The 15,330-nt window shown below is 48.2% G+C and overlaps 1 protein-coding gene and 1 long non-coding RNA gene across 12 annotated transcripts in view; one reads left to right on the plus strand and one right to left on the minus strand.

The window, feature by feature from the left end:
- Positions 1–15,330, plus strand: part of LOC137860961 (calcium-activated potassium channel subunit beta-2) — a 128,444-nt gene that overhangs the window by 73,721 nt on the left and 39,393 nt on the right. Inside the window, exon 1 of one of the 8 annotated variants that reach the window (XM_068691842.1) lies at positions 13,792–13,983. The exons of the other annotated variants lie outside the window; for them this stretch is intronic. The gene's annotated coding sequence lies outside the window, so the exon portion shown is untranslated. Of the gene's footprint in view, positions 1–13,791; positions 13,984–15,330 lie in introns of those variants that run through there. 8 annotated transcript variants of the gene reach the window in all.
- The window catches only part of LOC137860962 (uncharacterized), a 51,044-nt gene that overhangs the window by 29,768 nt on the left and 5,946 nt on the right, over positions 1–15,330 (minus strand). For 3 of the 4 annotated variants that reach the window (XR_011099285.1, XR_011099283.1, XR_011099284.1), the window contains exon 2: positions 8,051–8,895. This is a non-coding gene — a long non-coding RNA (uncharacterized lncRNA). Of the gene's footprint in view, positions 1–6,543; positions 8,896–15,330 lie in introns of those variants that run through there. The other variant, XR_011099282.1, reaches the window with a different exon arrangement.

Consider the following 15,330-nt stretch of genomic DNA (forward strand, 5'->3'; position numbering starts at 1 on the left):
TGTGCTGCTTAGAAATAGTCAAGAAGCAGGCATTTCAGGGGAAGTTAGCATTTCAAAGGCATTCCACATATATTTATCAGCTTTTGGTAACACATTGCATCTGAATGCAGACCCTGCATCCAAAATACCCCTGAACCTTAGTACCTTTCCTCAGTCTGACCTGAACCCAGCTCGTCAGGTACAAGGTACCTGTACTAAACCCGGAGGGGACCAAGTTGCAGTAGGGAAGAGCAGCTCTTCTTTGTTGGTGACAGAGCAGTGGCTCCATTTCCAGATGGTTTTGGAGCAGTCTCAGTGTGATTTGGGACAGTCCCGGGAGCACTGGGGCTGAGCAGTGGGCAGGAGATGTAGGGAGAGAGATTTCAGGGGATGAAGACATGGGAAATGACACTATCAGTGCCTGCAGTAGTGAGCATCCACTCCTCTTGCTCTAGGGGCTTGGCAAGGGGCAGGCGTGGCTGCACCTGTACAGGATTCACTGGAAGATGGGGCAGCAGCATCACGGTGACTTCCTTCTTTCTCCTTCAAAATGTTTTATCACCAAAAATTACACAGCTCAGGGTGGCCTGGCTTCCTCTTTATCTTCTATGGCCAGAGGACACAGTCTAAATATATATATATATATATATATATATATATATATACACACACACACACAGTATGTATCTATGCAACTTCTCTTAAGACAATATGACACTGGTGCCTTTTCTACCTGTTAAGATGCCACTGTGTTTTGTTAGGGTAGGAATTCACCCCAAGCTGTGCTACACGACCCTACTGCACAGCGGTATCTGCATTTGCTTCCCCTTTCCTGTGGCACTGGGGTGAGGAGATGGTAAAGCCTTTACAGGTAGAGGAGCAATCTGCCCTTTCCAGGGCTGCTGGGGAAAGCGTAGTCACAAACCTGCTCACTGCCACTGAATCTCAATGACAGTCAAATTAGGTGAAAGCCCAGCTGATGGCTTCTTACAAAAGCTGAGTGTGAAACAGTGCATCCAGAAAAACATCTAATTCAATGCTCAGATCTTCAGAAAATCAATCCCTGTGAACATGCGCCCAAATGAAAACAAGTGTAGATGGAGAAATTCCTCAGGTTAATGCTTCCAAACAGATCAATGCACAAACTCCGGTGGATTGATTTCCTAGAGCTCCAGCTCCACATCACTTCTTAAAGACAGCCCTGATCACCCACAGACCTACAAGACCAGGGATTGGGGCTATTCTTGCAGTTTCTTGCCTCTCCTTCTCCAGTCCTGCTCCTTCACACTGCCCCCAGGCATCGCATCCCCCTGCACTCCAACCATAGCCCTTCAAGGGTCTTCTACCCCAAGCAACCACTTTCCTGCTGCGAGCTGCAGGGCTTTCAGCTGATGACAAGTCTAAGTAGCACTGAGGGCTGGGCAGGAGTAATGGGATTGTCAGTGAATTCCAGATGTGCACAAAAAAATCCCCACCCAGATGTGGAGCAGCCACAGTCTATTTGCTCAATTCAGTATTTTTGCTACATCATACTGTGCCAACAGGTGGTAGAAAGAACCCAAGCATACCCTCACTTTTGTGGATGCATTCCTCCTCTTTCCACAAATAACCTTCTATATCATGTCTCAAAAAGGCTGCTTTGCCAGTTAGACCATCACTGTTTTGCTGAATCTGTTGCAATTGCAGGACAGCTAAGCAGTGTTACATTCATTATGTCATTAACAGGTGCAAGACACTCGGTGTACAAAAGAAGTTGTCTTGATGGAGGAACATTCAGAACAGAAATCCAGCTAGGATATAAGAGATACTATGGCATTTCCCACGCCCCATCACAGCCTTGTTGGCATCTTCCTCACCTGGCTACAACCTCAGCGCAGACTTACACACCTGTAAAGTGTCATAAAAGACACAACAGGGAGCAGGTAACACCAGTGCTAAGTCATAACTGCTCTTGAATGCCATAGCTGGCAGTAACAGGCTGAAAAATAATATAGAGTTCAATTCACAGCACTCTACAGACTACTACAAACAGGTAGTGGGAAATAGTTTCCTACTTCATTCCCTTTCCCTCAAGGCATTTCTTATCTGCCTTCACTGGGGTGACCATCTATCACATCTCTTCCCACGTGCCAGAGGAACAGGCATGTTGCATCCGATTATGCAGTTTTATCTCTACTGGGGGTTTTAGGAACCGTTCCCTCTTTGATTATGCTAATCTGATAACATTATTTCTGAGCAAGATGCCACAGCAGAGGGACAACGAGCTGCTTAGTGGCAGCCAAATCAAATGCAATCAGATATGCTGCTTCTGTTTCTCAGGTGCTGATTTCAGAGGGTGGGAGTGCACCCTGTCTCACTGATGTCAGGGGGAAAGCAAAATTTGAACTTAAAGAAGAAATTTAAAAGAGGTGATATGTATACATCAGGGGAGGTGGCGAGCATCCCGTGTTGTGCAAAATGAGTATGGGATCAGGGAGGAAAGCACACAGAGATGCAGCAGCAAACATAGCCAAACATAGCCTTCAGAACAGACCAAGACAGCATACACCCAGAAACACACGTACATGGCTAAATGGCTCCGGATGCTGAGGCTGAGTAATCTGGAGTCTCATGTTTCAGCAATAAAAGCAAGAACATTGAGGGAGTCATCCTTTGACATCCACATTGCAACCACAAGCATCAGAGCACTCAGGCTCTGCTTCCTGTGCTTCAGAGCTGCTCTGTCAGGGAATATGATGTGGTTGGGCACTCAAGCATCACGCCTCTGCACCCCAAAACCTGGCAGGGGTTTCCTGGTGCAAACACTTCAAGAAGCAGCCCCCAGTTTCCACTTGCCAAGTGTCTGATATCTCTTGTAGAGTTGGGCAAATACTGGAGTTTCCAGTCTGATGGCTGAAGCAGGCCAGAGAGGAAAAATTTGGTTGAAGTTGATCCAAAAAAGACATTTTTCATTTAAATAATAAAACCCACATTTCTTTTCAAGTCTACTTTAAATATTTTAGAGCCTAGCTTTTTTAAAATTTAGGAACATTTTCAAACTAGAAACCATTTCAAGGCAGAGTCCAAGAGATTCATTGTAAAAGTATTGAAACAGCACTTTGTCAGCTTCAAAACAGAGGGAATGACAGTTTCAGAAGCCCTCCTCCTCCCCCTCTCTGCAGCCAAAACTATTCCCCTAATTGGCCTAAATTGTCCATTTTTGTGAAAAGTTTGAGCACTCTGAAGCAGAAAAATTCCACTGAGATCATTCAACCCTGTTGTTGGAGATATCAAAGTCATAGTTTTCCACAGTCCGCACATCCACCTGATGTGAAGCAGCTTTCAGAAGGTGGCGAATCCATTTGTTCATGGTCCAAGTGGATAATTTTCCAGCAAATAATCCTCGATTGGTCAAATTACCTGTGGCTGCAGCTGTTTTCACCCAGATGTACATCTGAGAGAGATCCCCACCACCAGCCCCAGGCTCCTAGTTACAACCAAGACAAGCAGACAGGAACGGGGATGTTGACTTATTCTGGACTCAGCTCATCCCAACAGCCCACAGCTCCAGCCACATCCCACACTGGTGCCCACAAAAACACCCCGGTTGCACGAGCCGTGGAAGCAATTAGGCCATACCACAGAGCAGAGACCCAAGCCTGGGCATCCCCAAGGATGCTGCTTTCTCTGCTATTCGTAAACTATTGAACTAGAGCAGAGGAGGTGTGGATTGCCCATGCCGGTGTCTCCAGGCCTAAATTCAGCAAGGGGCAGTTCAGCAGCACCACCTCTCCCCGTGACACAGCAGTGGTGTGCTGGAGCTGGCCTCAGCTGTGTGCTCACTGCTTTTGGGGGCTCTGAGGGAACCACTGGGGCCTTGGTGCTCTGCCAGATCATGTATTGCATCCCGAGCATCTGCAGCGAGGAAGAGAGGTCACTGGGAGGTACTCGGGAAGTGACAGTGACAGCTTCTGCAACCTGCTACCCGTCCTTCCCCTCTCTACGCTTCCTCACACAAAAACATGCCTAGGAGGGTCGACAGCAGAAATGTGCCATCTACTCCGTCTGCAGGGATTAGAAAACTGATGTAAATTATCCTTTTCCTTAATTACTTGATCCTACCTAATCCTCAGTGGACAACGTTGACCTTGATAGTCTAAATCTAGGCTTCTTAGCCCGCACGGGCTCTGCTCGCTGTTCCCAAGCACTTGCAGGGCGCACCCCGGCTCCCCTATGCCGTGGCTCAGCAGAACCAGGGCAGCAGGCCCAGCACCATCCTGCACCACTCCCTGAGTCCCCTGAGGGGGTCTGTCACGCTGCCCAAACATGCTGCAAGTGCTCCGAAAAGGACAGAGAGTGCTGGAGATGTCCCCCAGGGAGGTTCACAGCCTCCTGGATGTAAAATACCGTAGGCCTGCTGCTGTTGGACTTCACAGGCAACCCTAACAGCATAGAACAAAAAAACACAGCACAACGGAGGCAGCACTGTGGATAAGCCCGAGCAAGTTCAAGGGATATCAGAACTATGACACGTACAAATTGATTTTTCAGCCTAAGCTCAATGGCTACTTATCTCCAATAGCAAAATTAACATTCAATTAGATTTGCTAAATAATTCATGGCAATACATTTGATGTAGTAGTGGATTCCAGCAGTGAATCATCAGGGTTTTGTATTATTGCACTGGCAGTAACCAGAACTATTTCCTAAAAGAAAACATTTCGTTTCCACCATCCACACCCAGATTCTTCTGGGGCACGAAGCCTTTCCATTTCATATTGCCTAGGGCTAAATTTGAAGGGATAAAAAGAACTGTTGCTATTGAGATTCTTAATTTAAAGCAATTTAACCATACACAGCAGTTTTATTTACTGCTTTTTTTTTTTTTTTTCCCAGCAATGAAACACATTTGGATCTGCAAATCTTTTGTAATGAAGCAATGCAGAACCACTGTTTAGTCATGCAAATGAAACGAGAGTTAACTGAAAAGCATTCTGGGGAGCATGAATCTTTTGCCAAAACTCAAAGTGAAAAATTCTATTGTCAATCAAAATTCACAAACATTTCCAAATTGGCTTTTATGCATGTGCATTGTTGAGAGAAGGACAAGCAAGACAGAGCAAATATTTCCTGCAGTCTCCGAGATAACCACTGTACCAAGTATTTGGGAGGGACAAAAACATTATTCTGTGAAACCTCTGAAAATACACACAGAATTATTACTACGAGTTGAGAATGAAGAAAACAGTTTTCCATCCACCACCACCACACACCAACCTCCACTGAATCCATCCTTTTTCATTATCGTATGTGAGACCAGGGTGGACTCTCAAAGAGCACAACTTTTGCAAGCCAACTACAAAATCCACCCCGTTTTGCTTTGCTTTTTCTCCTGACAGCCAGGCAGGCTGTTCTCCCAGGGCAAACCCACCACCACTCCACCGCAGCCTGACGAGCTGCCCAGCCTTGGCCTGAGATAGCTTCATCGCTGCTTTCCCTGGCTCCTGGCTTCGGTGGCTCTCTGCTTTTGCAAACGAGATCCTTCTTTCCCCAAATCTGGTGCCACATCACCTCCTGCACCCTGCCTGGCACTGCCATCCCAGGACAGGTGAGGCAGAGCCCACTCCACACAGTACCCACCCTAGCTCCAGCTCCTCAAAATGCCCACACCTGCAGTGCTGGGCTTCAGCTGGGCACCAGACCCAGCTCAGACCTTCAATGGCACAGGGAAGGAGAGGAGATGCAATATCTGCACCCACTCTGCATGCTGCCCAGCTTTCCTCTTGGAACCGAAGCATTTTGCAGACAGGGTCTAGCAGGCTGTAGATAAAATTTGAGCTCTTTCTAACCCCACTCTTAGAGATTACTTGAGACTCCCGCACTGCTGAGGGATCAAAGATGAATAGCCATTTTAGCCTGTGCTTCCACAGCGGCTTTTACTACATTAGAGGTAATGACCAGGTGCTCAGCTGGTATAAACTGCTTCAGCTTTATTTTCTCTGCTAGCAATAAGAGCCAGTTCACATCATCCAAGGACTTCTCCAAAGTCAGTATTAGATACACAGCTGATACACAGCTCTCGCTCATCTGTATGACATTTCCTCATTTTTCTCTTTCTGCTGAGATCTCCTCAAATGCTAACCCACTCGTCAAGATATTGTCTCTGCTGCATACATTGGAGTTTGTTGGCATGTAAGATCAGCAACAGAGACTTTAAAAGAATTTTAAACCAAACAAACCTCCCACCACTTCTCACAGAGAGGCTCACACAGTGGGACACGGATCCACTCATCCTGCACAGCACAGAGCAAGGAATATACACGTAAGCTCATGTCCCAGGTACCAAGCACAGGGTAGCAGTTTCCAAATTCCCTGCTTATCCCAGTTAGCAGGGTCCTCCCCCTGTGTTAGACAGTGGTAAACTCAGTCCCAGCCAGGAAAACAAGGTCATTGTCATCGCGATAGCAAGCAGCCATCACAGCCACAGGCTCACAGCCCCAGGCTGTGGGTGTCTGGGTGAGACACGAAATGGGCTGGCACAAGCACAGCATCGCTCGTAATGAATTAGCTTGCTGTAAAACACTATTCACAAGAAATACAGAGCACGGTTTATTTCTTAGACCTCATTTCAATCCACGGCTACACCTGGCTGTGAAAGCCAGGGAAGAAATCTGATTCAAAAGCTTCTGAAAGGGAAAGGACACAGAACAGACCATACAGGTGCTCTAACAAAGCGTTAATCCTGCCTACACTCCTCTGGCAAGGCAGCCAGGTGAAGTGCAGCATGTCGATCACATCCTGCAGGGAGAGCAGGCAGCATCAGTCACAGGGGGCTGAGCAGCAGAGGTGGAGAGACACATGGAGGCAACCTCTCTCGCATTAGAAAAAAGTTAGTGAATTAGTCACAGAGAGATTAGTAAAAGACAGGAAGGGCTGGAGAACACTCGAGCGTGGTGCCAAAACCCACGAGCCACTGAACAGCTCTGCTGTTTTGCGAGCTAAAAGGCTATTCACGCCATTAAGACCAAGAGTGACAGCACTGACAAGATTTATCAGAGAACATTTACTCTGGACTCAATGAAAAATTGCCCCAGTAAAAACCCTGCCAGCTCTGCTGACGTACATTATCTTTATTAGAAAGGCTTCTCTGATAACCAAATTCATTAGGAATTCCAGCAATTCATTTCTTCATATAGACTTCTGCGTATGAATTCAGCACAGACAGATGCCATGGGAGCTTTGGAAAAATATCATTAATCAGGGCTACATTTCTCTGTGTGTGTAGCAAAGAGAAAGGCGCCAAGTAAGTTTTTTTTTTTTGTAAAACGTATCTATATGTGCCATGGTGTGCGATGAACTCACGTGCTGGTGCTGCCACAAGGGCTTGTGTTTACTCCTCAGGGTAGAGCAGGGACCTACAGACCTGTTGTTCTAACAAAGTTGATCACGGTCTCTGTGGAAATGAGGTGCCCTTTCCTGCACAGCCTGGCAAACACAAAAAAGCAAGCTGAGCAGATAGACTGGGATGTCCATTACATGGCACAGGGTTGGATAACGAGGGCACCACACTTAACCATCCTCCAGCCCTTCAAAACCCCTAAGAGGCAGCTTTAAACAAAGGCTAAGGCTCAAATTTCACTGTATTTCTGACAACTTGCTTGCTGGAAAAGAACAAAGAATTTCCCACAGTAGCCTCTGAAAGATTAGGCTCGTTACTGTTAACACTGTATAAGAAGTGGACATTAATTAATGCTGAATTGCAAAGGAATTCCAGGAGTACAACATATTTCACCCCTGCTGCTGCAGAGAAGAACTCATTATGAATAAAGAAATTAAAAACATATATCAGAAGGCAAAGTTAATGATTTTCCACTTACTATTAAGTGTGGGCAAAATGTACCGCTGGACTAAAATGAAAGAGGAGGAACATATCCCAGCTTTAGTTATAGGATAAGATCACAGCCCAAAGCATGTCCTTTGGTGGGAATTAAGAGTTTATCAAGCAATTTCAAAGATATGCATCATGACCTTGAATCGAGCACTTAACATCACCCAGCAAGTTTTCTACATCCACAGGAAGAGCAGCACTCACCTCCTGCAGATCCAGGACAAGCTGAGGGCTGTGGGGACCACGTCGCTGCCCTGTCCTCGCACAGCGGCTGCCACAAATCGAGAGCATCTTCGGGGCTCCTCCAGCCCCAGCAAGGAGGCTGTGGGACCAGCACCCAGGGAAGCAAGGCGGGTGTTCGGGTGCCTGGAGGCGGAGGAGCTGGGGGGAAGCAGAGGCACTGGGGCAGGGTGGCAAGCAGGAGGGCTGGGAAGCCCAGTAAGAGGTGGTTGCAGCCAGCCAAGGCAGGACAGGGCTCAGAGGAAGAGCCAGAGGGGAGATCAGACCAGCTGCAGCACATCAAGCACTGCAGGGTCAGTCAGTCAAAACTGCATTAGTGCTGGGGGTCCAGGCTTTGTGCGCTGCCAAAGATGAAAGAAGGTCCAGGCTTGCATAACCATCCTTAACCACAAACTCCAAGGCCACAGCTGCAGTAAATCAGGGATGCTCCAAGGACACCTGAGAGTGGCTCGGCTCTGTGGGCAGACCTGGCCCAGGGACACCAGATTTTTCTTCAGCACATGCCCGTTCCCAAACCATCCGTCACCTTGCAAATTAACCCGAGCTGACACTCAGCTGGGTGCATCTGCAGCTGCACTGAACCCTTCCTGCAGGTTCCCAGCTCAGATATTTATTTCAGTGGTTCTTGCTTTCATATCTTTCCCATTTTTACTACTTCCATTAGTCTTTTGGACTTGAAACGACCAGTTTGCCTTCACATTATTTCCATCGCTGCTCTGCCCGTGCCCGATACATGTGTCAGAGGCTGCAAAATTCCACAAAGCTTAGCTAAATCCATGTTGTCGTGTAAATAATAGCAGCACGTCCCCCTGTTCAAGGAAAATAATGAGAGGTTTATTAACGTGGCATCAGATGAATTTCTGTTTCATATAATTATGCATTGAATTTAAAAAAAGAGATGTCATGCAGGAAATCTGTACAGTCATAACAGACAATCTGCACGAAAGAACAAAGGAAAATAATGTTAATAAAGCATTTTGCCCTAAGCAAGAAATATGCTTTATGCATGATACGTGGGAATAGATAGTTATGTGATATAAAACAGAATTGTGACCTTGCTGCAGGAGTGCTCATTACCTAACACTGCAACAAGCAAATTAATGGATTTTGGAATGGTGCAAATAACAGCAATAATAATCATTTTGCTTCTTGGCATTTGCTTGCTGACAGCCAAATTTAGCAGCAAGTGTTTGTGTTATTATTTATAAAAGAGATTGCAAATAGAATTCCACATGACCTTAAAGACATCACACAGAAGCCTGCGTCTAGTGAAAAGGTATTCATTACAGCCGGTAATCAACGTTTGGTGAGCTCTTATAAGCCTGGCAGTGGAAGTCTAGAATCAAAAGGGTGGCTGCCAGAAGTGTACAGGTTTGTGCTAGGACATGTGTGTGTGGTACTGCCCAGGATGTGTCAGTCTGGCATTTAAATCCCTGCACGGGAAGTCTGTGGCTGTGGTTACTATGGCAATTACACGTGCAGCTCCATGTGCATTTGGCACACAATAAATGGTGGTGTGATGATAAACCTCCCGAGGTTGTTTAAGGGAACTGGAACCCTCCTGGGAAATACTGAATTGTCAGGTCTGGACAGCACCCTCTGCATTAAGGGACGTCTGAACCATCCCCTGCAGTAGGTCCCGGTTCAGTTCTTGGTCTTTCTGGAGCTGGGACAGCCCCTCAGACCTGCCTGCGGCCCCCAGCACTGGTGATGGGACTGGCAGCACCTTTACCTCGCACAGCAGCCCCAAAACACCAGCGCCAGATCTGCTTTTAGGTGGCTGACTGACAAAGCTCACCCTTCCCACCCAAGTCAGCCTGTCTGCAGCGCACCAAGAGTGGGCTGCGAGAATGATAGATGATATTTGGGGCGAAAATTTACTGCAAGAGTGACTGCTGCTCCCGGAGGTGTTGGACTGATGAGGAGAGGCTGCTGGTCTCACGGTGACAGAGCACCGACGTGCTCTGCTCTGGCTGAGGGATGGGCTGCCAAAAATTAAGAAGGGGAGCAGGAAGCGCTGTGTGGACTTTTACCCAATTAAACCTGCACAAAACATAAATCAGACCTTAGAAGCAGCTCGCAACGGAGCTGTATTCTGCATGGAGATTTTCAGCAAAGACAACAAACACGGTTCAGTGTGGCTCAAACAGAAAAGTTATTAGGCAAGAAGGTACAATAACAGAAACATCTCTGCAAATGGAGCCCCCCGGCATATACGCCTTCAAAACACTACTGGAATTTTAAATCATGATAATTGCATTGTAACATAAGCAGCTTTGTTATAAGTGTGAGCACGGCACAGCGCACTGCCGGAGCCGTCCCTCCAGCTCTGACCCCAGCCAGCTCCCTGAGCAAAGCACCCTCTGACTGCAGCACACGTGTGTGAAACTCATTGCACAGCTGACTGAATGTGTTAAAGTGAGTTAATTCGATGGTCAGACCTGCTCTGTAGCTACTTGTGTAAGACTGCAGGAGGGAGAAGCCCCAGTGGTGCAGGCTGTGGGGCAGCACCCGTGGAGCAGAGCCGCCGTAGCTCTCCCCACGCAATGCATACCACACGGGCTGCTCACTGAGGCTGTGATTTATTAGGCCACCACCAGAACAAGGCAACTTTTTAGCAGAGAAAATTTCCCTCCTTGAAGTGAAACAAATTAAAACGGAGAGGGCTGAGAAGAAACCTGACGGCATCCTTGCAAGCTGTCTTTTCTTTCAGGTTTGCTCTGAACCTAGCAGCTTTGGAGACTGCACCTGCAACATACTTGGTGTTCCTGGGCCCCTGGCATTTCTCCTTGCCCAAATCCACCCAGGCTGGTGTTGGGGCAGCCCCACGCTCAGGCTGCCCACCCCAGGTGTCCCTTCCTGCCCAAGGAAGCAGGGCAGAGCAAAGGAGCATCCTTCCTCCCTGTCACTTGTGCCACAGCCTAAAGCACACAGTAAATCACTGACAAATGGCAGGGCTTGCTCCTGGGGAGAGACAGTCATGGCAAACCCAGAAGGACAAAGCCCCAGAGCCCCATGGCAGTGTCATGCTGGGCTCCTCCTGTGCTAGGAGCACATCGGGGTCAGGGCTGCAGGAATCCCCCTGCACGTTCCCATCTTCACCTGTGCAGCCCCCCAGGCCTCCCAGCAGCTGTAGTCCTTATCACCTGCGAGCGCGCTGCAATTTTCTGTATTTTCAGTTCCTCAATTACATTGATTACCACATTAAACATTCCTGGTGCTAGAGGAACAGACTACAAATAATAAGCTTGTATCTTCCTAATACAAATGAAACCCATTTGTACTACTGGAAGCATAGCAGGCTCATTGTTTCACTGTAACGAAGCTTTCATCTCAGGAGATCCAATTCATAAAAAATACTTGCCGAGGCCATGCACAATTCTTTTTTACTGCCACTCCTGTAATTTCGTATCTGCCCCATGATTAGGCCAGCCACTGAAATGAAGTGGAGGAGCCACAGCAAAACCAGAACTCACGAACCCACACAACTTCCCCTGCTCCAAGTAACCACGGCCACCTTTGCTTGGTTTCCCAAAACACCAACACATTGCAAAGGAGATAGCAACAGGGAGACACTGCACCCAAGATCTTTTCAGTTTGGTTGGTTTTCAGAATAAATACCAGTTTGCAAACAAACCACAACAAGGCAGCGCAGGAATTGCCCCGATGCCCAGCCCGGTGCTGCAGGAAGGAGCCACGGCCCCCATCCTGCTGCCTCCCCCAGGCCGTGCCCTGCAGACACCCGGCCCCTCAGGGCTCCTCCACTTCTCCACCTCCCTTTCCACCACCTCCCTCCCACCAGGAGATGCAGGTGTGAGATCTGACAGCAGCGAGGCTTTGCTCTCCCTTTTAAGCTCTGTAAAGAAAGCGAAAAGGCAGGATGGAGGCGGAGGAGAGGCTTCCCCTGTGATTCCCTTTGGGCCTGAAGCAGCCGTTCCCAGCCAGGGGACAAGCTGGGGACACAGCAGGACGCCTGCCCTCCCATGTCACCACAGCCACATGGGAGGAGGACAAGGAGGTGTTCACCTCCCTCCCCTTGCCCCCGACCCGGGGGCTCTGCCACACAGGGGGAGTCAGCCCTCCGTTATCACAGCTTTGATTATCTGCAAAGACCTCAATTATCCGGAATGAGGTCGTGTTCCTGACATGGATTAATTGCATTGAAAATGAGCCTGATTGTCTGAACCCTCATTTATCAGCAGCCGTTCATTGCCACCCCTATCACTCGATGAATCGAGGTTTGAGCTCTTCAGGCTGTGCCAGTAGGGGTAAATAACATTATAGCCAAACTTTTGGCCAGGTCTGAGTAGGGCTGGGCTGGAGGACATGAACCTGAGTCTTCTGCTCAGACATTAGAGATGACACAATGCTTAACGGGAACGGATTTTGCCCCAAAATGCTCACGGTGCATGCCCGCACTGCAGGCAGAGGTGGTCAACTTCCAGTGCTGAGCCCAAAAGCCCCTCGCTTTGATAGAAGTGATAGATAAAGAGAAAGCACCTGACACCCAGGGATGTGTTGCTGTTTGTTGTGTTTGTTCAGAAGGATTAGTGCTGCAGGACTCAAAGGGCATAATGTCCCTGAGGAAACGGGGAGGGAGGTGGCCCCTCATTACATACCAAAACCATCACCTCCTCTGGGGTTGTTAGCCCTGCAGATGGGGGTCCCAAAAATAAGGGCTTCTGGTAGAGACAGGGCAGCCCCTTCCCCACCTGTGCCACTGCATGGAGAGGCTGCTTCCCACACACGTTAGAAAATATCCTGTACAACCACATGCACACAAGGCATCTGTCTGTGTATGAGGTGTCTGTATGGCACAGCTCCTCTTGCTGCTCTTGCTGTATTTCATCTTTAAGTTGGGAGAGCATTTTTGTACCAAACCATCAGAGAGGAACAGCTAGTTACCAAGGAGACTCTCTGATGAATCAGAGACTGGTATAAGATCTAGATGGGTTGTAGCTCCTTAATTCATTAGACCTCACATTTTAAACAGGGAGAAAAGATCCTATCGCAGCCATGGATCATGCATTTCTCCTGCCAGGAAAAGCAGCTTTTATTTTGGCCATAGGAGCAAACAACAAGTGTACAGTGTAGGACAGCAGCGAGCAGACTGAGGTGAGCAAATCCCTCCGGGACACTCTCCGCTCAGAAAAGCAAACACCACCCAAGGACAGAGCGGTCTGGATGGAGGTGACAGAGGGAAGGGCTGGAAAGCCCCTGTCATCACACCGCCAAGGAGGCACAGGGTCGAGCGAGCGCCGTAGTAGCAGCCACACAGCTACTCCATCACAGCCCTGGCACTTCTCAAAGTAAAGATCGCAAGCGAGGAGTAACCACGGGAGCAGCTCAGGGCAGGAGCAGGGCTGCCCCACCACCAGACACTGCTGCGAGTCCCCTTTTCTGCTCAAGTCCTGCAGTTTTCTTCCAAGGAGCAAGCAAGAGCAAGGCACCGCTGCAGCAAGCACCCTGCCCTGGCAAGCACCATGCCCTGGGGCCACGCAAGGAGCCAGGGCAGAGCAGGTGGGAAGAGGGGCTTCTGCAGGCAGAAGTGCACCAAGGAGCTCCAGGGAGTAACATCCAGAGAGAGGAAACCTGGCTTTTCTAGGCTGACTTTATTTAGAGGGTCTTCTTACCCACTTCCTTCTGGCAACTCATATCCAAGAAGTCGCTGAACAACGTGTTTTTGGTTTTTTGTTTTTTTTTCCACATCTACTTGAATACAAAGCAATTAAAACAACCCAGGAACTGTGAGAGCAGCGAGAAATATTTGGAGACACGTTGAGAACTCCAGCTTGCACACAGGCTGCTTTCCCAAAGGTGGAAAGCACTGAAGTAGATGATGGGAAAAACCTTCCTGTCCCACTGAATTCTCTGCTTTGGGCACTGCTGCTGCCAAGGTAAAGCTGGTCATTGTGGGGTGGTGGCTGTGGGGCATGGAGAGGTGGTAGACATGGGGACAGAGCCAGGGAATGGTGATTATAGCATGTGTTAGAGCAAATTCGGGCTCGGCAGCTCAGCACACCTTGGAAAAGGATTTCCTAGAGCACACCTATCTGACAAGCAGCAGGTGCGAGCCAGGCTGCAAGTCAAGGAGTGGAGAGAAGGACATGCTGCAGGCAAACAGGTTCACGTGCTGGTTTAGGATATGAATTACAATAGCTCATCTGAAGAATTAGCTGTTGGTAGCATTTGTGGGTTGAAGTTAAAGGTTTAGGGTAATATTTTAGCCATGTATATTGTAATACTCTATGGGGGGGACCTGCTAGAACACCCTATGGACCTCTAATGTGGAAAGCAAAATAGCCCTGAATGCACTGAGGCTGAAAACAGCCTGTGGGATAGGGAAGTGGCACAAACAAAACTTTGTGGGCAGAAAGTTGCTTTTGGCACTAAGACAAAAGTCATCAGGAAATCTCTGGCTGTAGCTGGCAGGGCAAGCGCATGGCAAGCCCCCCCCCAGCTGTGCTTCTCAGCTGGCCCAGGGCAATCACAGGGGTAGCAGCAGCAGCAGCAAATGAAGACAGGCTGCCAGCTCCCAGCTTTCACAGGCTTCATGTGCTGTTGAAGCTTGTTTAACCTCATATTGATCTTCATTTATTTTAAGCTGAAAATGAGCACATTTACTTACTCGCATTTAAAATGAGGAAGGGCTGAGGGAACAGCAGCTGCACACAAACTTCCCAGGGGCAGAGCACAAACTTCCACACACACCTCAGCCTGCAAGCATCAGGCTGCACCACGACAGTGCTGCTATCCCAGTCACAGGCTGATCTGGCTATCCATACTCCACAGAAAGCATTGAGTTCATTTCTTTTGTTGTTTTTTTGAATTCATACAAATTCAAAAACAGCTGCTAGGACAAACAATATCTTACACAGGGCTTTTAGTGCAAGAACAACAAGTGGGCCAACTAGGGACTTTCAGGTGGGGAAACTGAGGCACTGAGCATTGAAATAAATTGAATAAAAGCCTACAGCTGAGCAGAAAGAGCAACCAGACAGGAACATAAGCATTGATTTCCATTGTTTTGCAGTGGTATATATGTGGAGTGCCTGGGAATTCATTGCTCCGGTGACCATTGTTTTGCCCCAAAGCTTCTACCTTGGAGTTAGATTTGTCACCACTGGCATTCATCTGCTGTGTAAATACCTAGAGTAAGGTAAAGCTTGCTTCCACCAAACTGTGGTGCTTGGCACAGCATCAGATCCCATGGTACTAAACCAGCATTAAAACAGGAGAGATGT

Source organism: Anas acuta, chromosome 9, assembly GCF_963932015.1.
Source record: "Anas acuta chromosome 9, bAnaAcu1.1, whole genome shotgun sequence".
In the NCBI taxonomy this organism is placed as follows: Eukaryota; Metazoa; Chordata; class Aves; order Anseriformes; family Anatidae; genus Anas; species Anas acuta.